This window comes from Hylobates moloch, unplaced genomic scaffold (genome assembly GCF_009828535.3).
Source record: "Hylobates moloch isolate HMO894 unplaced genomic scaffold, HMol_V3 SCAFFOLD_5, whole genome shotgun sequence".
Taxonomy (NCBI): domain Eukaryota; kingdom Metazoa; phylum Chordata; class Mammalia; order Primates; family Hylobatidae; genus Hylobates; species Hylobates moloch.
The window spans coordinates 90045624-90069860 of record NW_026652280.1 but is presented as its reverse complement, the minus strand read 5'-3'; the positions used below and the strand labels follow the sequence as shown (position 1 = coordinate 90069860).

The 24237-nt window shown below is 47.3% G+C and overlaps 1 protein-coding gene across 1 annotated transcript in view; it reads left to right on the top strand.

Annotated features, from left to right (window-relative positions):
• The window catches only part of SHANK2 (SH3 and multiple ankyrin repeat domains 2), a 677887-nt gene that overhangs the window by 5258 nt on the left and 648392 nt on the right, over positions 1–24237 (top strand). The window contains exon 2 of the mRNA XM_032153760.2: positions 20420–20519. The gene's annotated coding sequence lies outside the window, so the exon portion shown is untranslated. The remainder of the gene's footprint in view (positions 1–20419; positions 20520–24237) is intronic.

The following is a 24237-nucleotide window of genomic DNA, read 5'->3' as shown; positions in this document are numbered from 1 at the left end:
GCCAAGAGCCTGGACAGCTGGCAGCCTGGTCCCTGGTCCACTGGGGTGGGTCCTGGGAGGCTTAGGGCCCAGGGAATGGGGTGCAGGGCATCCTGGGTTTCCGGGTCTGGAGCTGACACAGACTTCCGGGTTCTTGGGAGGTGGGCAATGAGCCTCCGAGCCTGTCTTTCCTGAAAATCCTGCCCTGGATTCCTTTCCTGGGGAGAAGGCAGGCTTCTTGGGGAGTGGAGGGAGACGCTTCTGTGGCCTCATTTGTACCCCTGAGAGCATAGGGCTCAGCCATTCCTGTCCATGTTTTTCCTGCCACCCCCTACAGATGTCCCTGGTATTTGAAGAATCTGCTCCGCTCCCCTCTTCCTGTGCAGGGGCCTGCAAACTAGAGGTGTTCGCCCCTGGGCCAGCCGGGCGCCTGTCTGACCCCTCCTCATCAGGTAGACAGGTCTGCAGCAAAGGGGCCACACCTTGCTCCTATCTGCATTTCAAGGTCCTACAGTGGCACCAAGCACGGACCAGAGGACGTTGGCAGGGGAAGATACTGACCTGATAGTGTCGCTACTGCCCCTTGTCCTGGTTCTGGACTTTCCCTCCCTTGAGGGTCATTCAGCTCCAGTGGCTGAACTTGCCGAAGGTCGCGTGGCCCAGCTGGGATCCACATCTGGCGGCTGCCCGCTCCACCGTGCAGAAGAAGGCACTGGTCGCTTCCCCGGCCTCCAGATCGCCTCCTGGGTGGCACACCAGTTTTATTTTTCTGTTCACTTTCAGGTAAAGCAGATGAGGTAGCACAGTGGTTGTCAAACTTTTAGCTTAAGGAACCTTTTTTGCTCTCTTAGAATTTTGAAGGACCCAGAAGCTTTTTGTGTATAAGCACCAATCTATTGTTATTTATGCTATTAGAATTTAAAAATATTTAATTATTAATGCATTTAAAAATAGTAATAAACTTATGACATGTTTGTATAAATAATGTGTTCTTATGGATAACAACTATTTTCAAAACAAGAAAAACACTTGGTGAGGCCAGTCGAGGTGGCTCAGGCCTGTAATCCCAGCACTTTGGGAGGCTGAGGCAGGAGGATTGCTTGAGGCCAGGAATTTGAGACCAGCCTAGGCAATATAATGAGACCCCGTCTCTACAAAAAATAAAAAATTAGCCAGGTGTAGTGGCATGCATCTGTGGTCCCAGCTACTCAGGAGGCTGAGGTGGGAGGATTACCTGAGCCTGAGAGGTTGATGTTGCAGTGAGCTGTGATCATGCCACTGTACTCTGGCCTGGGTGACGGAGTGAGGAAAAGAAAAATGCAGTGGCTCACACCTGTAACCCCAGCACTTTGGGAGGCCGAGACGGGTGGATCACTTGAGGTCAGGAGTTCGAGACCAGCCTGGCCAACGTGGTGAAACCCCGTCTCCACTAAAAATACAAAAATTAGCCGGGCACGGTGGGGCACACTTGTAGTCCCAGCTACTCAGAAGGCTGAGGCACAAGAATCACTTGAACCCGGGAAGCAGAGGTTGCAGTGAGCCGAGATTGTGCCATTGCACTCTAGCCTGGGCAACAGAGTGAGAGTCCATCTCAACAACAACAACAAAAAACACTTGGTGAGAAGAGTGGCATTGTTTAACATTTTTGTGGTCTTTTTGCTGTGAGGTTTAATAGAAGACAGCTGGGTTCCTATATCTGCTCCTGCAGTCAGCTTGTTGCAATATCACACGTTTTGTAGCTTCTGTTGTGCACTTGGGAGAGGATGAGCTTGAAAAAGCAGCTCACATCTCAGTGTTATGATGAGGATGGTTTGACTTCACAGATCTCTCCAACAGGCTGGTTCCCGGGGCTGCACGCTGAGAGCCTCTGGGAGGAGTGTGTGATCCGCCTTGTCAGTGCATAGGTCCCGTTTGAAAGCTGGCAGTGCCATGTGGTCGAAGGGGTGCTTTGAATGATGCATGTCCCTTTTCTTGTCGTTCAGAATATGTCTGTGGAGTTTAGTCAGGGGCTTCAGACAGCCACCAGGTGGTTCCGACCCCAGGGGCAGGCCCTCTGATTGTGGAGTCTAGGATGGTGGGAGCATGCAGAGGCACCTTCCAGGCTGTGGGGTCAAGGAGGCTGGCAGAGCCTGAGGCAGTTTAGGAGACTCTGGGAGAGCAGCCTGGCCAATTTGTAGAGTGAGGCAGGCTTGCAAGTGTAGACAGGAGAGTGGAGAGGACTTTGTAGGTGTCTGGCTGCCCGAGGAAGCCAGTAGTTTTCTTGCGAAGTCTGGTTTTGGTATCAGAGTAATATTGGCCTCCTAAGATGATTTGGGAAGCATTGTCTTCCATTTTTTTTTTTTCTGAAAAGTTTATGCAAAATTGGCCTTCATTCTTCTTTAAGTGTTTGGTAGAATTCACCAATAAAGCCATCTGGGCCTAGGCTTTTCTTTGTGAAAACTTTTCAAATTATTAATTGGATCTCTACTTGTCATAGGTCTTTTTAGATTTTCTGTTTCTTCTTGAGTCATTTGTTAGTTTGTGTCCCACCAGAGATGTGTCCACTTCATGTGAGTTTCTCTAATTTGGTTGCTGTGTAGTTGTTTGTAGCACCGTCTCATTATTATTATTGTTATTATTTTTTTGAGACAGAATCTTGCTCTGTTGCCTAGGCTGGAGTGCAGTGGTGTGATATCAGCTCACTGCAAGCTCCGTCTCCCGGGTTCACGCCATTCTCCTGACTCAGCCTCCTGAGTAGCTGGGACTACAGGCACCCACCACCAGGCCCAGCTAATTTTTTTGTATTTTTAGTAGAGACGGGGTTTCACTGTACTAGCCAGGATGGTCTTGATCTCCTGACCTCATGATCCACCTGCCTCTGCCTCCCAAAGTGCTGGGATTACAGGCGTCAGCCACCAAGCCGGGCCTGATTCCTTTTAATTCTGTAAGTTGGTAATGATGTCCCTTCTTTCATTCCTGAGTTTAGTAATTTGACTCTTCCCTTCTTTTCTTGATCATTCCAGCTAAGGTTTGTCAATTTTGTTGATCTTTTCAAATAACCAACTTGTAGTTTCATTGATTTTCTTTATTGTTTTCTAGCCTAGATTTCATTAACTTCAGCTCTAACCTTTATTATTTCCTTCGTTCTGCTGGCTCAGTTTCAGTTTCCCGTTCTTTTTCTGACTCTCACAAGGTGGAAGGTTTTGGTTACTGATTTGAGATTTTTCTTCTTTTTAACATAGACATTTACAGATGTGAATTTCCTTTAAATACTGCTTTAGTTGTATTCCATAAGTTTTGATATGTTTTGTCTTCTTTTTCACTCATTTCAAAGGGTTTTCCAATTTCCCTGTGGTTTATTCTCTGACCCATTGGTTATTTAGATGTGTGTTGTTTAATTTCCACATATTTGTGCATTTGTAAAATGGATTTTGAATGTCATTCCATCATGGTTGGAGAACGTTATTTGTATGATTTCAGTCCTGCTGATGTTTAATGAGGCTGTTTTATAGCCGGGCACGAGGCCTCTCCTGGAGAATGTTCCACGTGCCATTGAGAAGAATGCGTATTCTGCCGTCTTTTGTGGCGTGTGCTGCAGGTGTCTGCTAGGCTGCTCTAGACTCTGGGATACAACAGTGAACCAGATAGACAAATATTTCTGCCCCTGTAGGGTTGACATCCTCGCCAGGGGAGCAAACAATAAGTAAGGGAGATCATAAAGAAGCAGTGATGTAGTGCGGGAGGAAAGGAGAGCTTGCTGGTGGGGGCTGGGAGCCAAGGGGCTGCTGTTTTAGCAGGATGGTCGGGGTGAGCTGCATTGAGGTAGCGGTCCTCGAGCAAACACTTAAAGGAGGTGAAGGAAGCAGTGCGTGATACAGGAAGAGTTCAGTGGAAATTGATATGAGAGTGCTTTTTTTCCCAATGCACATTTTATAAATTGTGCGAAATACCTATAACATAAAAGGTTACCCTTTTCACCATTTTTAGGTGTGTAGTTCTGAGGCATTAAGGACGCTCATCTTGCTGTGCAGCCATCATCACCATGTATCCGTAGAACTCTTCAGCTTGCAGAACTGAAACTACGTCCCCACTAAACACTAGCAAACCATCCCCCTTCTCCCAGCCCCTGGTGACCACTAGTCTGTTTTCTGTCTCTTTGACTTCTGTAGGGACCTCATCCAGGTGGAATCATGCAGTATTTGTCTTTTTGAGTCTGGCTTAATTCACTCAGCACAATGTTCTCAAGCCTCATCCATGTTGTAGTGTGTGTCAGAATTTCCTTCCTTTTTGTGGCTGAGTAATATTCCATTGTGTGGATGGACCACATTTTGTTTATACATTCATCCATCCTTGAGGACCTGGGTGGCTTCACCCTCTGGCTGTTGTGAATAATGCTACTGTGAACGTGGTTGTGCAAACATCTTGAGTCCTTGCTTTCAGAAAACACCTTCAAAAGCAGTGTCCAGTCCCAGGCCCATCTGGTCTTGAGATACTAAAGCTGAGATCTTTTACCCACTTGCTCCAGCCCAGGCTGCTTTCTCACAGAAGGAGGCCCCACCCTTCTTCGTGGGTCTCAGGAGAAAGCAGGGGTGAGCCTGAGTGTGGAGAAATTGTGGGACATGACTCCTTCCCATGTCTGGTGTCTTCCAGTGAGGCAAGGTGCTGCTCCCTGGGAACCTGGTGGGGCTGTCTCATCTTTGTGGGTTCAGCCCCAGCCTAGGGCTGGGCCAGGAAAAACAGGGACCAGAGACAGTAGCAGGGGAGAGAGTGTCTCCTGCAAAATGTAGCTGATTAACTGATTAGATGCTTTCCGGTTGCCTCATGATCTTAAACGCAGGCTAATTGTGCAATGGGTCATTTGCTGATCTCATGTGCAGTTGCTGGCGGAGGTATGTGTGTGTTTGTCCCATGGGGCCTTGGGTCACCTGTGTGGGGTGGGGGAAGCGGGGCATCCAGGCACTTCCCGCTCCCTGGAAGCTTTGCCTTGACGTTTCCTTAATAGCCACTTTAAAAATCCACCCTGAGTTGATCATGTAGCTCTGTTTATACATTTTATGGAATGATTAACCCCATTTTATTCTTCCTCTTCCTGTTGACATTTGGGTTGTTTTCAGGATCTTGTTCTTTCAGACTGTGCTGCAGAGAACATTCTTCTATGCAGGGCCCGCGCGGCTTCCCCGGGTACCTCCTTAGAAGAGAAGTTGCCTAGCCCGGGGCTTTCGCCAGGCACAGAGCTAGCTTTCACCAGTGTTCTCAAATTGCTTTCCCAGGGGTTGTACCAAGTTACAATCCCACCCGCATGGTGTGAGAACTCCCTGGGCCCCTCCTCCTCAGCAAGATTTGGTGTTGCCTGATATTTGCCAGTCTAATGGGTGAGAAATGGTGTCTGCTTTTAACTTGCATTTTCTCTGATTCATAGAAAGCTGCTCCCAGTTCCAGTTCTTCGACCACTCAGCTTTCCATTTTCTGAATGGACCTCCCTGGCTCAAGCAATCCTCTCACCTCAGCCTCCCAAGGAGCTGGGACCACAGCCACACAGACTACAGGTGCACACCACCACACCTGGCTAATTGTTTTTTAGAGAGGTCTTCCTGTGTTGCCCAGGCTGGCCTCAAACTCCTGAGCTTAAGCGATCCTCCCTCCTCAGCTTCCCAAAGTGTTGGTATTTACAGGCATGAGCCACCATGCCCAGCCCATTTTATTTTTTTGATGTGGCTCCTAGGAAATTTAAAATTACATTTGTGACTCCAATTATATTGCTATGGGGCAGCATGGATTTATAACCTTCCTTCTCCAGGGGCTGGGGTCTGTCCCTTGCTTGGCCCCCTGCCCTGCAAGGGGCCCCACTTCCACCGCCACCTTCTCACCCTCGGACAGAGCCCCCTTCCTGCTGATGTGCTTCCTTTGAGTTAGCAGCAAAGACAGTAGTTGGAGGAACAGGAGAGAGGGGCTAGGGAGAGAAGATGGGCTAGGACAGCTTGTCACGGCTTGTCACTCAGAGAGACCTGAGTGTGGGCAGGACCCCAGAGCTCACTGAGAATCAGGGTTCTGCACTGCTGGCTCTGGAGAGTCCAGGTACAAACCTCTTGGAGAGCAGTGGACCTCGGGAGAAGATGCACCGTGTCTGGGTCCTGCAGCGGGTTTTCAGCAGGCTTTATGCTGGATCCGAGAATCCTCGCGCTGACAAGCCTCCAAGTACCCCGTGGCAGGCTCTTCATACACCAAGCCTGGTTAAATAGCTTCTGGAGTTCATTCTCCTGAAGAATGAGGTTCTTACCAGAAGCAGTCTAGAATTAGTATCATATTACTATTAGTAATTATTACTATTAGTATCATATTACTAATTCTAGCAGTCTGGAATCAGTATCATATTACTATTGATCATTCATGGAGACCCTTGGATATTCAGACGGCTTTCTGGCCATCGCTGGGTGTTTGCCCAGCTCCCGGGGATGTGCAGTTGCCTGAGACACCTGGCAGACGCCCTGCGAGACATAGCCTGTGCCTGGGGGGCTCAGTGGCCTGGGGTGGGGTGGGTGATTTTCTGAACGAAAGGAAATGCCCCCAAGATAACAGACCATCTGGTCAGCTGCAGGACACTCCACATGTAGAGGCAAAAATGACTTCTTGGCCAGGTGCGGTGGCTCATGCCTGTGGTCCCAGCACTCTGGGAGGCCGATGTGGGTAGGTGGCTTGCTTAAAAGCAGTTCGAGACCAGCCTGGGCAATACGATGAAACCCTGTCTCTAGAAAACAAAACAAAACAAAAAACAAATATTAGCTGGGCATGGTGGTGTGTGCCTGTAGTCCCAGCTTCTCGGGAGGCTGATGTGGAAGGATCACCTGAGCCTGGAAAGGTCGAGGCTGCTGTGAGCTGAGATGGTGCCAATGCACTCCAGCGTGGGCAGCATAGTGAGGCCCTGTCTCAAAAAAAAATTTACCATTAACAGTGCAGTAATAACACAGAGTGACCTGTATCTTTGTAGGTAGCTCAGTCATCATTATCATTATTAATATATTATCTGCAGGCATTGTCGGAGGACATTTCAGTACCTGCTGTGAGCCAGGAGCTTCGTGCATATGGTCTCATGGAATCACCAGTTGTGCTCTGGGAGTATTTTAATGCCCATTTCACAGAAGGGGAAACTGAGCTCCAGAGAGGTGCATTGGCTGGGGCTTTGAACCCGTGTAGCACGTTATGTGTTATAACCAGTAGAACAGAAAGGGATGGGAGTATTTAATCTCCTTCACTCCAGTGAGTCCTCCCTCTTGGCCTGCCTGGCGGCTCCTCCCGGTCATCTGTTGACAGCCAGTCCTTTCTCAAGCCCCCTGGGCATTTGTGAACAAAATCCTTGTGAAACCACGAGTTGGATCTTCCCATGAATGAAGTCTGTCCCTGTGACTGTGTCCCTGGACAGCCCCTCTTCTGGGGAGAGTCCTCTGCAGCAGGTGCAGTCAGCATAGGGACAGAGAGGACACAGAGGGCCCCAGCTCTTCAGCGCTTCTTCTGATTGACTCGAGCAAGCTCTTGCCACAGATGGTGCATTTGCCTGGCAGAGTTGAGTGTCACTGTGTTTCAGCACCCTGTTCTCTAGGCCGTGGTGACGGGTGATCTGCCTGGAGAATTTGGGCCACAGAGGGAGCATAGCACTGGCCAGGAGGGGCCTCTGGCCTCTCCGCTCTTACCCTGACAATCTTTGGGCTTTGGGGAGTGTTGGGTTCATTTTCCTTGCTGTAGTAAGTGGTACGTTGCAGTGCAGAGCAGCTCCGCCGTGTTGCTGTGTGACCTTGGACAGGCCAGTTGGCTTCTCTGGGCCTTGGTTTTCTTATCCTTGAAATGGGGGTACTAACATATCTCAGGTAGCTGTGAGCATTAAATAAGATAATTTATGTAAAGCTGAGACTATGGTAAGCATCCACGTACCGCCAACTGTTCTTACTGTCATTAGTGGTGATGTCTGCATCATCTGTGTTGGATTGTTGGGTCTGTAAAGTGCCTATTTGTCAGGGCTGCCCACTGGCCTGTTGAGACCTCAGGTTTGCACACACATCCTGTTACAGGCAGAGCAGGGGATGCTGGGGTCTCCACCTGTTCTCTGCAGAGCCTCCCACGTGGGCTTCATGAGTGCACAGGGTTCAGGGATTCAGGATGATGGGGTGAGCGGCAGCCTCCCAGCTCTTGCAAGGGACATCGGCAACCTTGGGGGCCCCCTGAGTCCCACCCTCAGTCCGTGTGTGCATGTGTGCAGGGCCTGGGGACAGAGGTGAGTCTGTGTGTCACAGGGAGAGCCCCTTGGGAGGGGACCCCCTCATCCCGTGGGAACTCCAGGTGGCTGGGCTGCTCTGCCACCCCCCAGCCTGGGTAGTGGTGTGTGTTCATCCTTGTCGGCCTTTGTGGCCCTCAGTGGCTTTTCCTGACATGGATGAGCCTTTGTTCATCAGAAATCTTATCCTGCCATCTTTTACTGAAGAGAGAGAGGAGGTGGGGGGCCTGGGAAGGAGAGATGGGGGTAGGCTCTACAGCTAGTGATTCAGTTAGGGGCCCTTCCATAAAGCCTGCATTGTGGTGGGCTTGGGGCCTTTGGTGTTAGACAAACAGGATTAACTCCTGCTTTGCTGGAGCCTCCGCATAAGTGCCACGATGTGACCTGGGCGAGTGACTGGATCCTTCGCTGCAGCCCTCGGCTTCCTGATCTTTAGGTTGGAGTTAATGACAGCTATCTAATAAGCAGCTGTTAAGTTGAGGGTCGTGTTAGTTAACCTTTGCTGCCTAACAGACCACCCCAGACAAAGGGTAAAACACCTGTTCATTTCAGGGCTGGATAGTAAATAGTCGTGTTTGCATGCCATGCAGTGTCTCTCCAAAACAGCAGTCAAAGGCAATACCTGAATGAATGGGCACGGCTGTGTTCCAGTAAAAACTTTACTTACAAAAACAAGTTTGGGCTAGAATTGGCCTGTGGGCGGCTGCTTGCCGACCCTGATTTATTTAGCTCATGGTTCTGCAAGTTGCCCACTAGAGCCGGGCTCAGTCCCTGGACTCAGTCCTCATTGCCCACTGGCTGCTTGGTGGTTCTGGGCTCCTGAGGGCAGCAAGAGGGGGAACTTCAGGATGCCGTGATCTGCAGTATCTGCTTACATCACATTTGCTGCAGTCCCTTTGGGTTTATTGACGTGGCCAGAGCGAACATAGTGACCATTTCCAGGGTCATTGTGGGAGAAGACTTCCCAAGATGCCAGATCCAGGAGGTATGACTGATCGGAGCCATTACTGTGACAGCCTCCCAGGCCCGCAGCACAGTCTCGCCTGCGCCAAGTCCCTCCCGGCCGCTGCCTGCAGTGTTGCCCTCTGGGCACAGAAAGACCTCACAGGACTATGGAGGTGCCCACGCACTGGGTTTTGTTTGTTTTGAGACGGAGTCTCACTCTGTCACCCAGGCTGGAGTAAAAATGTCATGCTTGCGCGCTGTGCAGTGTCTCTCCAAAAAAGCAGTCAAAGGCAATACATGAAGGAATGGGCACAGCTGTATTCCAGTAAAACTTTACTTATAAAAACAGGCTTGGGCTAGGATTGGCCCATGGGCGGACGCTTGCTGACCCTGATTTATTTAGGTCACGGTTCTGTAAGTTGCCTACTGGAGCCGGGCACAAGCTGAGCGCAATCTTGGCTCACTACAACCTCCACCTCCCAGGTTCAGGCAATTCTCCTGCCTCAGCCTCTGGAGTAGCAGGGACTATAGGTGCCTGCCACCACACCCGGCTAATTTTTATATTTTTAGTAGAGATGGGGTTTCACCATGTTGGCCAGGCTGGTCTAGAACTCCTGACCTCAAGTGATCTGCCAGCCTCTTCAGCCTCCCAAAGTGCTGGGATTACAGGCGTGAGCCACCGCGCGTGGCCTCACGTTGGGTTTTGATGCTTTTACTGGTCACAGCATTTTGTGGTTCAACCAGGAGGCATAATGCATGTTTTAATTTTATTCCTGAATAATTTTGCATGGTGACTGTTGGTAAGCTAATTTCAGCCTGCTCCGTTGCCTTCTCTGGCCATTGAGCTGGGGACAAGGAGAATGAGGAGTGTTCTATGGATGGTGAGGCGGCCCCGAGCAACATCCCCCTCAGTCCGGTCCTGCCTTTCAAACGAACAGTGTCTATGGAGGGGGTGGAGGAGGCTGAGCAGGAAGGACAGAATGGCCAGCCTGGCTTCCTCCGGGTCCTGGCTCTGCTGCCAGCCAGCACCTGCTGGTCTGGCCTCAGTTTTCTCAGCAGGAGAATGGGTGCATCTGATAAAGTCATATTGCTTCTGGCACAGACTTCAGCAAAGGCAGCCGGCAGGATGGGAGATGGTGTACACACACCTGTGAGGAGAGCGTGTGCCCATCCTCACGGCAGACATTCCCCACAGGCTGTGTCACATGGACCTCAGGAGGTGGCTTCCGACAAAAACTGAAGATCGGAGGTTCTTCTGTCCCTGCTGTGTGCCTGTACATGATGGCCTTTTGCCTTCAGTGTTTTCCCCTCGCTCCATGAAGCGGATCCGGAACCCTTGTGAGCCATTGAGAATGAGAGGTTCTTTTTAGTTCCTTTATGGAGGTAAAATACATGTAACATAAAGTTAACTTGTTTTTTTTTTTTTTCCCGAGATAGAGTTTTGCTCTTGTTGCCCAGGCTGGAGTGCAGTGGACGGTCTTGGCTCACTGCAACCTCTGCCTCCCAGGTTCAAGCGATTTTCCTGCCTCAGCCTCCCGAGTAGCTGGGATTACAGGTGCATGTCACCATGCCTGGCTAATTTTTGTATTTTTAGTAGAGACGGGGTTTCACCATGTTGGCCAGGCTGGTCTCGAACTCCTGACTTCAGGTGATTCACCTGCCTCGGCCTCCCAAAGTGCTGGGATTACAGGCATGAGCCACCGTGCCCATCCTGTGCAAGAGTTTTTATAGGGCTTAATCTCCGGTACCTTCCGGAGCTCAGCAAATGGGGCCAGAAGTTCCCACCTTCTTAGACACCTGTGTTCCTGGTGACGAGTCCCAGTCTGAGACTGGGGCCCCCACCCTAAGTCACCTCATTAGCATAAGCTCCGGTGGGGTCAAAAGGGACTCACTTCTGCTACTCAGGAAATTCTAAGGGTATTAGGATCTCTGTGCTGGGAACTGGGGACAAAGCCCAGTGTATTTCTTATCCCACAGAGGACGATTTGTGCTGTAGCGGGGATCAGTGCCTCCTTCCTTTTTATGGCTGGAGATACTCCGTTGTACGGTAGCTCATGTTTTGTGTCTGCATTGTGTGTGGATGGGTGTTTTGTTCTTTCTGGGTTTTGGCTGTTGTAAAAGGTGCTGTTGTGAACATTTGTAGACATGTTTCAAACATTAGAGGGGGAGGGTGTGACATTTCCTCCCTCCATTCATGGGGTGCCTGTGGGGCAGCAGGGCCACCGGGCCATGCTCCTCCAGTGCCTGGGACTCTGGAATGAGTGTGGTCACTCATCTCCCCTTGACAGAAGAGGATGCAGACTTAGCTCGAATGCGGGCAGTGGGGAAGCCATGGAGGGGGCGGGGTCAGGCCAGGTGGGCTGCTCCAGAGACCAGGCCCCTGCTTTGTGGTACCTTCCAGAAAAGGGGCCCGAGGCACGGGCAGGCTGGGTCTGGCTGGCTACAGACAGGCCCCCCGACTCGGAGTCCAGCATGTGGAGGACCAGTCTGCGGGGAGCATTTCCTGTGGGTCCCAGAGCTGTTTCAGAACTCCTCACAATGATGGTTTCCACCCTGTAAGAGTGATGAGCACCTCCAAAAATAGAGGTGCATCTGCAGGCTAACATTTTGTTGTTATTTATTTATTTATTTATGAGACGAGTCTTGCTCTGTCGCCCAGGCTAGAGTGCAGTGGCATGGTCTTAGCTCACTGCAGCCTCTGCCTCCCAGGTTCAAGCAATTCTCCTGCCTCAGCCTCCTGAGTAGCTGGGATTACAGATGTGCACCACCATGCCCAGCTAATTTTTGTACTTTTAGTAGAGATGGGGTTTTGCATGTTGGTCAGGCTGGTCTCTAACTCCTGACCTCAAGTGATCCTCCCACCTCAGCCTCCCGAAGTGCTGGGATTACAGGCATGACCCACTGTGTCTAGCCTGCAGGCCAGCATTTTAAATAGTTCAGTAATTCAGTTATTCACTACTGGGGGAAGGAGCATTCCCCTTTAACGGATGCCGTTAAAATTTCCTAGAACCCAGTTGCAGATTTCTTAGAGAATTGGTTGAGATATAATTTACCTATCATTGTGAGTCACCTTTGAAAACCTGCAGTGCCGTGTTTTTTAGTAAATTAGGGAGATTGTGCAACCATCAGAGTCGATTTAGGAACATGTTTATCCCCCCAATAAAGACACCAAAACCATCAGCATTGCTCCCCACTCCGATCTTCCCTCCTCTTTCCAGCTCCTGGCAACGACTAATCTGCCTTCCGTCTCGGTGGGTTTGCCCCTTCTGAGCATCTCATGTAAATGGAATCGTGCAAAATGGGATCCTTTGTGACTGGCTTCTTTCACTTAGCATCATGTTACTGAGGTTCATCCGTGTTGTAGCCTGGGTCAGGCCTTTATTCTTTTTGATGGCTGAATCATGTTTCATTTTAAGGCTGGACCACAAGGTGTTTATGCATTCGTCAGCTGAGGGATGTTGGGGTTACCTCCACTTTTGGGCTGTTATGAGGGATGCTGCTGTGAACATTCATATACACTTCTTTTTTTTTTTTTTGGTAGAGATGGGGTCTCCTGTACCTGCAGGCTGGCCTCACACCCATGGGCTCAAGCCATCCTCCCACCTCGGCCCCCCAAAGTGCTGGGATTACAGTGTGAGCCACTGTGGCTGGCCTACATGTTTTTGTGTGGATGTATGTTTTATTATTTTTAGTTGTATGCCTAGGAGTGGAATTGCTGCCTCTTATTGAAATGGTGTGAAAGTTTTCTTCTTTTGTTTTCCACAAAGTACTTTTAAAAAGCCTTAAAATTTTTACAGTTAACCTTTGAACAATGGAGAGGTTAGGGGTTCCAACTCCCACACAGTCAAAAGTCCAGGTATGACTTGTGACTCCCCCAAAACGTAACTACTGATAGCCTACTGTTTACTGGAAATCTTACAGATAACATAAACGGTCCATTAACACATGTTTTGTATGTTATACAAACAACCTTACCTTAAATAAGCTAGAGAAAAGAACACGTTACTAAGAGAATCATAAAGAAGAGAAAATATATTCACTCCTCACTGAGTGGAAGTGGATCGTAGTAAAGGTCTTCATCTGCATTGTCTTCATGTTGAGTGGGCTGAAGAGGAGGAAGAGGAGGAGGAGGAGAGGAGGGGGGAAAGAAGAGGAGGAGGAGAAGGGGTTGGTCTTGCCTTCTCAGGGGTGGCAGAGATGGGAGAATATCCACGTGTAAGTGGACTCCTGAAGTTCAAATCTGTGTTGCTTAAGGGCCAACTGTATTTTTAAGATGATTGCAGTTGTAAGAAATAGTTCAGAGATATACCCAGTTTACCCCCATAGTCTCATCCTGGGACAGTACGATAGTATCATGGCCGGGATGCTGATGTTGACACGGTTGAGATTCAAATGCTGCTGTCCACACCAGGACCCCTCATGGTGCCCTTTTATGGCCTGACACACTTCCTTCCACCCCTACTACTTGCTCCATAAGCCCTGGTAACCACTCATCTGTTCTCCATCTCTGTAATTTTGTCGTTTCAGTAATTATACAGAAATGGAATCACACAGTAGCCTTTTGGGATTGGCTTTCCCCTCCTTGGTCAGCACAGCTTTGTAGAGATTCACCCAGGTCTTGTGTATGAAAAGTTCTTCCTTTTTTGTTGCTGAGTAATGTTCCATGGTGTGGATGTATCAGTTTGTTTAACCATTGAGCTTCTGAAGGCCATCTGGGTGGTTTGCAGTTTTTGGCTATTATGAATAAAGCTGCTATAAACATTAGTGTATAGGTTTCTTTGTCTTTTTTTTTTTTTTTTTGAAGACACCTGGCCCTGTCACCCAGGCTGGAGTGCAGTGGCATGATCTTGACTCACTGCAACCTCTGTCTCCCTGGCTCAAGCCATCCCTCCATCTCAGCCTCCCAAGTAGCTGAGACTACAGGCACATGCCACCATGCCCAGCTAGTTTATGTATTTTTAGTAGAGGCTGGATTTTGCTCCCTTGACCAGGCTGGTCTTGAATGCCTGGGGTCAAAGCGATTCACCTGCCTTGGCCTCCCAAGGTGCCGGTATTACAGGCGTGAGCCACTGCACCTGGCCCATAAACATAAGTCTGAATTTCTGTGGGACGAATGCCTAAGAATGTGGTTTTTGGGTCACATGGGAGTTACATATTTAGGTTTTTAAGGAACTGCTACACTGTTTTCTGTAATGTCTATAGCATTTTGTATTTCCACCAGCAATATATAAGATCCAGGTTTTCCACCGGCAATGTGATTCTTTATTTTTTCACTAGCAATTGGTGTCACCATTTTTCATTCTAGCTGTTTTGATAGATGTATGGTCATATTTGTTTTATTTGCATTTCTTTAATAGCTGGTGTGTTGAACATCTTTTCATGTGCTTATTGCCATCTGTATATCCTCTTGAAAAATCTTTTTCTATCTTTTGCTCTTTTAAGTGGATTGTCATTTTTTTTTTTTACTGTTGAGCTCTGAGAGTTCTTTATTCTAGACATGAATTATTTCAAATTATTTGTTAACTATGTGGTTTCTGACATTTTTCTCCCACTCTGTGGTTTGTTTTTCTCCTTTCAGCAGGTCTTTCTCAGAGCAAAAGTTTTTAATTTGGATGAGAACCTATTTGTCAGTATTTTTGTATGTAGATTGTGCTTTTTACATTGGGTCTATGAACTCATTTCCTGTCTCTAGATCCTGAAGATTTTCTCCCATTTTTTCTAAGAGTTGTAGTTTTGTATTTTACATGTAAGTTCATGATTCATTTTGAATTAATTTTTGTATAAGGCATGACCCTTAAATTGATGTTTATTGTTTTGCTGATGGATGTCCAATTGCTCCAGCATAATTTGTTGAAAAGACAGTCCTTCCTCCATTGAGTGGCTTTGCACCTTCATCAGCAATCAGTTGGGCATATTTATGTGGGTTTTTTCTGTACTCTGTATTGAGTTCTATTGCTATGTATGTGCCTGTCCCTCCACCAGAACCACACAGCTTTGATTACTATACTGTATAATAAATCTTGAAGCTGAGTATACTGATTTCCTCCCATTTTTTTTTGTTTGCAAACTGTTTTAGTTTTTCTAGTTCTTTTGCCTTTCCATATACTTTTTTTTTTTTTTTTTGAGACAGAGTCTCACTCTGTTGCCCAGGCTGGAGTGCAGCAGCACGATCTTGGCTCACTGCAACCTCCACCGCCCGGGTTCATGCCATTCTCCTGCCTCAGCCTCCTGAGTAGCTGGGACTACAGGTGCCCGCCACCACGCCTGGCTAATTTTTTGTGTTTTTAGTAGAGATGGGGTTTCACCATGGTCTTGATACCCTGACCTCGTGATCCGCCTGCCTCGGCCTCCCAAAGTGCTGGGATTACAGGCGTGAGCCACCATGCCCAGCCTTTTTTTAGGCAGAATCTTGCTCTGCTGCTCAGGTTGGAGGCTGGAGTGCAGTGGCATGTTCTGTAACCTCTGCTTCCCAGGTTCAAGTGATTCTCCTGCCTCCGCCTCCCAAGTAGCTGGGCTTACAGGTGCGTGTCACCACACCTGGCTAATTTTTTGTATTTTTAGTAGAGACGGGGTTTCACCATGTTGGCCAGGATGGTCTCTATCTCCTGACCTCGTGATCCACCCACCTCGGCCTCCCAAAGTGCTGGGATTACGGGCATAAGCCACTGCGCCCAGCCAACTATTTCATTTTTTGAGCAAGTATAAGTGGTATTGTATCTTTAATTTTGTTATCTGCATGTTTATTGCTAGGGAATACAACTGATTTTAATATGTTGATCTGGTGTCTTGTGACCTTGCTCAAATCATTTATTATTTCCAGGAGGTTTTGGGGTTTTATGGTTGTTTCTTTGTGATTTTTCATGCTATGTGCAAATAGGGACAATTTTGTTTCTTCTTTTCCAATCTTTTGCTTGTTTGTTTTTTGCCATATTACACTTGCTAGAACATCCAGCTCTATGTTGAGTAAGAATGGTGAGAGCAGGCATCTTTGCCTTGGTCCTGATCATATGGGGAAGGCATTTTGTCTTTATTTGGTGAATCTTGGCTCATGGTTTTTTGTAGATGTTCTTTATCAAGTGGGGGAAATTCCCATCTTATTTTGGGGAGAGTTTTTCTCATAGAAAGATGCTGAATTTTGTTAAATGCTTTTTCTGCATTGATTGATATGATCTTTTTTTCTGTTGATAATAGTAGATTACATTGATTGATTTTTTTTTTTTAAATATTGAAACAGCCTGGCATCCCTTTGACTTATGTTTGTATAAGGTATCTTCTTTTATAAAATAATTATTAATTAATTTTTGAGTTGGAGTCTTACTCTTGTCGCCCAGGCTGGAGTGCAATGGCACAATCTTAGCTCACTGCAACTTCCGCCTCTCAGGTTCAAACGATTCTCCTGCCTCAGCCTCCCGAGTAGCTGGGATTACAGGCACCCGCCACAATGCCCAGCTAATTTTTGTATTTTTAGTAGAGACAGGGTTTCACCATGTCGGCCAGGCTGGCCTTGAACTCCTGACCTTAGGTGATCCACCCGCCTTGGTCTCCCAAAGTGGTGGGATTACAGGCGTGAGCCACCACACCCAGCCTGTAATCTTCTTTTTGTGCTCACTTTCTCTGGCTTTGGTATCAGGGTAGTACTTGCTCCATAAAATAAATTAAGAAATGTTCTCTCCTATTCTTCTTTCTGGAAGACATTGTGTAGAATTAGTATTAATTATTCTTTAAGCATTTCATAGAATTCTCCAGTGAACTCATTTAGGTCTAAAGATTCCTTTTTCTCAAAAAAACTGGAGTTTAAAAATTATGAATTCAATTCCCTTAATAGTTGTAAGAAATGATTCAAATTACCTTTTTCAAATTGGGCAAGGTGAAGTAGTTTGTATTTCTTGAATAATTGCTTTATTTCATCTACATTGTCAAATTTATGTGTGTAGTATTCCCTTAGTATCTTTTTCATGTCTGCAGGCTCTTTAATGGTATCTCCTATTTAATTCTTGGTATTGGTAATTTGTGTTTTTTTTTTCTTGGTCAGTCTTGTCAGAGTTTTGTCAATTGCATTGACTTTTACAAAGAGTCAGCTTATTGTTTCACTGATTTTCTCTGTTGTTTTTCTATTTCCTGTTCATTTTTTCCCACTCGTATGTTTATTATTTTCTTCCTTCTGCTTGCTTTGGGTTTGTTTGGGTCTCCTTTTGCTAGCTTCTTGAGGTAGGAACTTAGAATTTGATTTGAGATTGTTCTTTTCTAATATATGCTATAAATTTCATGAACACTTGAAAAGAATGTGAACTCTGCTGTAGTATGGTGGAGGAAGGTTCTACAACTATCACTTTGATCTTGTTGATTGGTCATATTACTGAGTTCTTCTGTATCCTTGCTGACTTTCCTGTCTTACTCTATCAATTGTGGAGAAAGGCTTGTTAAAGTTGTATTCAGTTATAAGTATGGATTTATATCTTCTTTCTTCAGTTCTATCCATTTTTGCTTCATGTGTTTTGCTCCTCTGTTGGTTGGTACATACACATTTAGAATTAGTATGTCTTCTTGGTGGAGTCCTCCCTTATCATTATGTAATGTTCTCTTTGTGGTATTTTCTTTGCCCTGAAGTCTACTTTATCTAATATTAACATAGCCATGATTGCTTTCTTTTGACTTCTGTTTGTATAAGGTATCTTATTCCATCCTTTTACTTTCATCCTACCTATGTCATTATATTTGAAGCAAATTTTTATAGACCGCATTTAATTGTATCTTTTAAAATCTACTCTGCCAATCTCTGTCTTTTAACTGGTATATTTTGACCATTTACATTTAATGCAATTATCGATACGTTAGGCCTTACATTTGTTATTTCAGGTTTTCATTTTTCTATTTTTCCTGCCTTCTTGTGGGTTATTTGAACATTTTTGAACATTTTTTTAGGGTTCCATTTTGATTCATCTGTAGTGTTTATGAGTATATCTCTTTGTATAGCTTTTTAAGTGGTTGCTCTAGGCATTATATCATGTATACTTAACTTTATCATCTATTGTGATACCAGTTTGAGTGAAATATACAATCTTCTTTGTCTCTTTACCCTTCTCCATTTATAATTGTTAAGTATTTGGGCTATACATTTAGAACCACATCAGATTGTGTTGTAATTTTTGCTTCAACCATCAAATATAATCTATAAAACTTGAGAGGGAAAGCCTATTATATTTACCAAACTTTTTGCTTACCATACTTTTTTCCTTCCTAATGTTCCAAAACTCCTTCTTTTATTATTATTTTTTTATTTAGAAAGGTTTCTTTTTAGGTGTTCTTTTAGAATAGGTCTGCCAGTGGCAAATTTCCTTTGTTTCCTTTCATCTGAGACTATCTTAATTTTCCCTTCATTCTTACAGGATATTTTTGTTGGTATAAAATTATGGATTGAGAGTTCTTTTCTTTCATCACTTGAAAATTACTGTGCCACTTTCTTTTGGTCTCCACAGTTTCTGATGAGAAGTGTGAGTATTGGTTTCTCTGCCTGTTTTCAATATTTTTTCTTAGTTATTAGTTTTCAGAAGTTTAATTCTGATGTATATTGGTGTGAATTTTCTTGGGTTTATCCTATTTGGGATTCATTCAGCTTCTGGAATCTGTAGGTTTATATCTCATCAAATTTGGGACATTTTGAGTACTTTTTCAGACCCTCCCTCTCCTCTCTCTCCTTCTAGGATTTCAAGCATTTAAAGTTAGATATTTTGTTATTGTCCCATAACTCCCTGAGACTCTGTTTATTTTCAGTCTTTTTCACTCTATTGTTCAGTTGGGATAATGTCTATTGTTCTGTCTTCCAGTTCACTGATTATTTCCTCTGTCCCCTCCATTCTGCTGTTGAGTCCATCCACTGAGTCTTTTATTTCAGTTACTGTATTCTTTAGTTCTATCATTTTCTTTTCTTTTTTTGTAAGGTGGAGTTTCACTCTTGTTGCCCAGGCTGGAGTGCATGACATGATCTCGGCTCACTGCAACCTCTGCCTCCTGGGTCCAGGTGATTCTCCTGCCTCAGCCTCCTGAGTAGCTGGGATTACAGGTGCCCACCACCACACCCGGCTAATTTTTGTATTTTTAGTAGAGATGGGGTTTTGCCATGTTGGCCAGGCTGGTCTCAAACTTCTGACCTCGAGTGATCCGCACATCTTGGCCTCCCAAAGTGCTAGGATTGCAGGCATGAGCCACCGCGCCTGGCCAGTTCTATCATTTTCACTTGATTCTTTTTTGTATTTTGGTGAGATGTTCTGCTTTGGTGAGGCTTTCTGTTATTTCGTCTGTTTCTAGCATGTTCATAATTGTTCGTGGAAGCATTTAACATGGTTGCTTTTAACTCTTTGTCAGATCATTCTGACATCTCTGTCACCTCTATGTTGGCATCCATTGATTTTCTTTTTTTCAGTTTGAAATCTTCCTGATCCTTGGTTTGATGGGTGATTTTCTAATGAAACTTGGACATATTTGTATTATGAGACTTTTAGTCTTACTTAAACTTTTTTTGTAAGCTACCTTTTCCTGACGCCACTTCCACAAGGGAAGGTGGAAAGGGGTGTCACCTCATTACTGACAGGTGCTATAGAAATCCAGGCTCCCCATGCTGCCTATACTAATGCCAGAGTGAAAGGAGGATTTGTTACTGCCTGGTGGGGGTGAATGTGCCAGCTCCTTCCTTTGGTCTATTTGATGCCACCCTGGCAGGGATTTGGTGCTTCATTATAGCCACACAGGGTGGAAATCTGGACTCCCTACTCGGCCTTTGCTGCTGTGGGTGGGGCTGAGGCCACAGATTTTTCTGCAGTGTCTGGCTGGAGTAGACCTGTTGTCTAAATGTATTGCCCTGTTTGCTGCTTTCCTAGTCTTTCAACTGAAGAGAACACGCTTTTGTTGCGGTATTGTTCCTGCTCCTGTTGGCTTTTCTGGGTTGCTGGCTTATTCAGCACCACGTCCGGGATGTATGAGGCAAGAAGAAAACCCAGAGAGCTCACACCATGTCCCTGGCTGGTCTGCCTTCTCTCCACCTTGCAGAGTGTTATGTTTGTTTTATATACAGCATCCTGAGTATTAGTTGTGCTTTGTGTGAAGAATAGGGAAAAATGTGTCTACTCCATATGCCCAGAAGCAGAAGATCGATCCCTGGTTTTTAGCACAGAAATATCAGAATCTATGTGAAGTTTTAACACGTGCCTCTCAACAGTCTGTGTCTGATCACGCCCCGGTCTCATTATCTCTCCACAGGTCTGGAAATCTCTCCAGGTGTCCTGCTTTGGCCCCTTAGAATACAGACAGTTCCTGCTCTAAGAGGGCATCTGTGGGACTCGGTCTCCCAACACCTCTGGTGAGTTATAACATTTTCCCCTGTCCTTGTTACCTGCAAGCCAGTGGCCACTGTCTGGGTTTGGTCCACCTCCCCACCTTTGCACTGTGGCCAGGGGACTTTCAGTTTCCTATTGTCAGGCCCTGTGTGCCCTGTGCTTGTGTTTGGGTGGGAAGAGGGTGGATGGCATTGTCCTTGGTGGCCCGCTTGTGTGACCTTGCGGGGTATGAAAGGGACTATGCCTCTGGCTTCTGGACCGTGCTCTGAGCTGTCCTCACCAGCCCAGGCTAGACCCAGTCAGGGTGGCTGCAGACAGATGAGTGGTGCAGGTGCTTCCAGCTCCTCTCCGTCATTTTCACATGAACAGGGGTGCGCCTGGTGGTGCCCACGTGCAGGGAAGGGTGCAGTGAAGCCCAGGTCTGTGTGCTCTGCAGAGGCCAGAGCGTGGGCTGGTGCTCAGTGGCTGTATTCTTGAGTGCCTCCTCTGTGCCTTGCTGGTATCACCTCACCTGTAATGTGCTTAAAGACCCCGTCTGCCAAATACCTTATCAACGTTGACCCTGACTACCACCAACTCCATGCAGAAAGTGGAATTACCGCCATTTTCAGTGAGGACACAGGCCCTCAGCAGTTAGATACTTGGTCACGGTCACGTGGGTATTGAGTGGCTGAATCCAGCTTGGCTTGACCACACATTGGGCTCCTGCTGGTACAGTACCCTGCCTCCTGGTGTGGCCTTGTATACCAGGGACCATAAAGACAGATCTGTGTGGTCCAGAGCCCCATGGGCAATTTCTTAATCCTTCTGAGCTGTCCTCACCAGCGTGCCCATGCCAGACCCAGCCAGTGTGGCTGCAGACAGATGAGTGGTGCAGGCGCTTCCAGCTCCTCTCCATCATTTTCACATGGACGGGTTGTACCTGGAGGTGCCTATGTGTAGGGAAGGGCCTCTGAGCTGCACGGACCTGCCCAAGAAGCTGTGTCAGATATGTTTTCCTAATTGTGTGCACCATGAGATCTTAATACTGTGGAAGGGCCGTACAGTCATCCCTCGGCATCCAAAGGGGATTGGTTCCCGGACCTCCCATGAATACCAAAGTCCATGGATGTTCAAGTCCCTGATTTAATATGGTGTAGTATTTGCATATAACCTAAGTACTTTCTCTCATATACTTTAAAACATCTCCAGATTGTGTATGATACCTAAACAATGTAAATGATATGTAAATGGTTGCTATACTGTATTGTTTAGGGAATAATGACAAGAAAAAAGTCTGTACATGTTCGGTACAGATGCAAGTAAAAAATATTTCCAATGTGCGCATGGTTGGTTGAGTTCAGGGTAACTGAAGCCATGCATATGGAAGGCTGTTTATGTGCCGATCGTATATCTCTGCTTCACCTTCCACCACCCCCTAAGAGTGCACACCCTGGGGTCCTAAACACAGCAGGCAGGAGCGGAATGTCGGAGTCACAGCCCCATGCAGGACTACCCTGGTCCTGGCCACCATCGCAGTTGGGCGGCCTCACCTGCCTGGTTTTCCTGTCTCCAGCTCCACAGCTCACCAATCCCATCTGAAATCCAGTTGGACTCTCTCCCTTCCCGTGTTTAAGCCCTTCTCTGCACGCACGTGTCCCTCCAAGTCTCTGAGCTCCCTCTCTAGCCTTTGCTGTCACTCGCCTCTCAGATGTGGACAAGCGTCCTCCCGGGTGGAGGGATGGTGACGTGGCTCCGTGGAGGGTGCTCCTGCCTTCCCTGGCTGTCTTGGCTAAGGGCTGAGTCTGCATCCTCCACAGTGCCCCTCGTCGCTGGCTGATGCTGCATACTTGTCCCTTGTGCAGAAGCACTGGCCCAGTACACGGTTCCTGCTCGAAAGGTGTCACAAGGATGCATATGAGAACATGTGACCCTGCTGGAGAAGGTGGTCCACCCCTTTATCCTAGAGCAGGAGCAGACTCAGAGAGGGAAGGACATTAGTCCCTGTCTACCTGGGAAGAAGCACATGTCCCTTCAGGCCTGGGGTTGAGCCATAAGATGTTGTCAGCAGTCAGCTGCCTTTGGCTTCCTCGGAGCTTGAACTTGGGACTTGGTATCTGTTCATTCTCTCTCCTGGGGCTGGGGCAGAGCTAACACCCGTGGTGTGCATGCACTTCTGCCTTTGGAAGGCACCTGCGTCCGGCCAGCTGGGCCTCGGTTCACAGCTGGGACCTGTCTCCCTGAAACTCCCTTCTTAGCTCTTCCGGGAGCTTCGTAAGAAAGGAACACTCGGGCGGTTGGGTTGAGCCTTTGCTTGTCACTGAGAGCCTGTCTCTCGGGAGCTGCCATTGGCTCACAAGTGGTGGGGAGCGCTTGCTTCCAGAGCAGCAGCCCTGCAACCCTGCAACCCTGGCGGCTGCGATTAAAGGGAAGGAGAGAAGGAAAAGCCGGTCTGGGCAACTCACGAAGGCTGGGAGTGAATTTGTTGTAGTTTTGTTTTTCTGGCCAGGGCACTTTCAGCCCACACAGTTGGTGACCTCAGGACAGGGGCGCCGTGCTGCTTTCTGGGAAGATCAGTGCCCTCGGCTGGAGGCAGGATGGTGGTGCTGGGTGGGGTGGGGTGGGTGGGGTTTTCCTCTTGGGGATGTTGATCATCTGGGAGGCCTAGGAGGTGCTGGTCCTGGTACAGGGAAGGGTGAGGCAGAATCACCGACCCAGCCACGCTCACCTGGGCGCTTTTCCCTCCAGCGGCTTCTCCTGCTGCCTCAGGTGTCCAAGTTCCTCCGTAACAGGAGCCACCAAGGGACCCTGCTCTTCAGTGGCTCTCCCAGTGTCCTCAGATCCCCATTCATCCATCACGAACATCGTTGTGTGGGCACCTCACGCCCCCATGCCATGGCTGCAGCGTCATTTTACAGTGGAGACTCCCAGCGCCTAAGCACCTGGGCACATCCTGGGTTTCTAGCCTTGTCTACCGATCACCTCCCCTTGCTGCTCAGAAAAAAACTGGAAAATTACCCTCCAGGGGTAATTTAGTGAGCAGCCAGGGTATCGCATAATTAGTGGCAGAAGGGTTCCACTTAGGAGTAACAGAATTAGTTGACAATGTTGCAATTCTCATTGACTGTTGAAGACGCTAGATTAGATGAATTTGAAGATCTGGTTTTTCCTGAGGTGTTCTTTGCTATTGTCTCAAATTATATTTGGGTGTAATCAGACACCCCCTAATGATTAATGACATGACCCAAGAGGATATGCTCCAGGGCACCCTCCTGGATGGGGAAACGGGATCAAGCGGCATTTGCCAGGGCAGGACTGGGGTGAGGACCCTGGCCTCTGCACCTGCACTCCGGCCACAGTCTCCTACTGGGCACCCACTGCCTTGTGCCCAACCAGAAGCTGGCAGACTGTGGTGTGAGGGTCCGATCCTGCTCATTGCTTGTTTTTGTAAATGAAAGTTTGTTTTTATTTTTAAAGTCTTAGCAAGATACACATAATACAGAATTTACCATCTTCATCTTTTTTTTTTTTTTTGAGATGGAGTCTCACTGTGTTGCCCAGGCTGCAGTGCAGTGGCATGATCTCGGCTCACTGAATCCTCCGCCTCCCGGGCTCAAGCGATTCTCCTGCCTCAGCCTCCTGTGTAGCTGGGATTACAGGCATCTGCCACCAAGCCCGGCTAATTTTTGTATTTTTAGTAGAGATAGGGTTTCACCATGTTGGCCAGGCTGGTCTTGAACTCCTGACCTCAAGTGATCCACC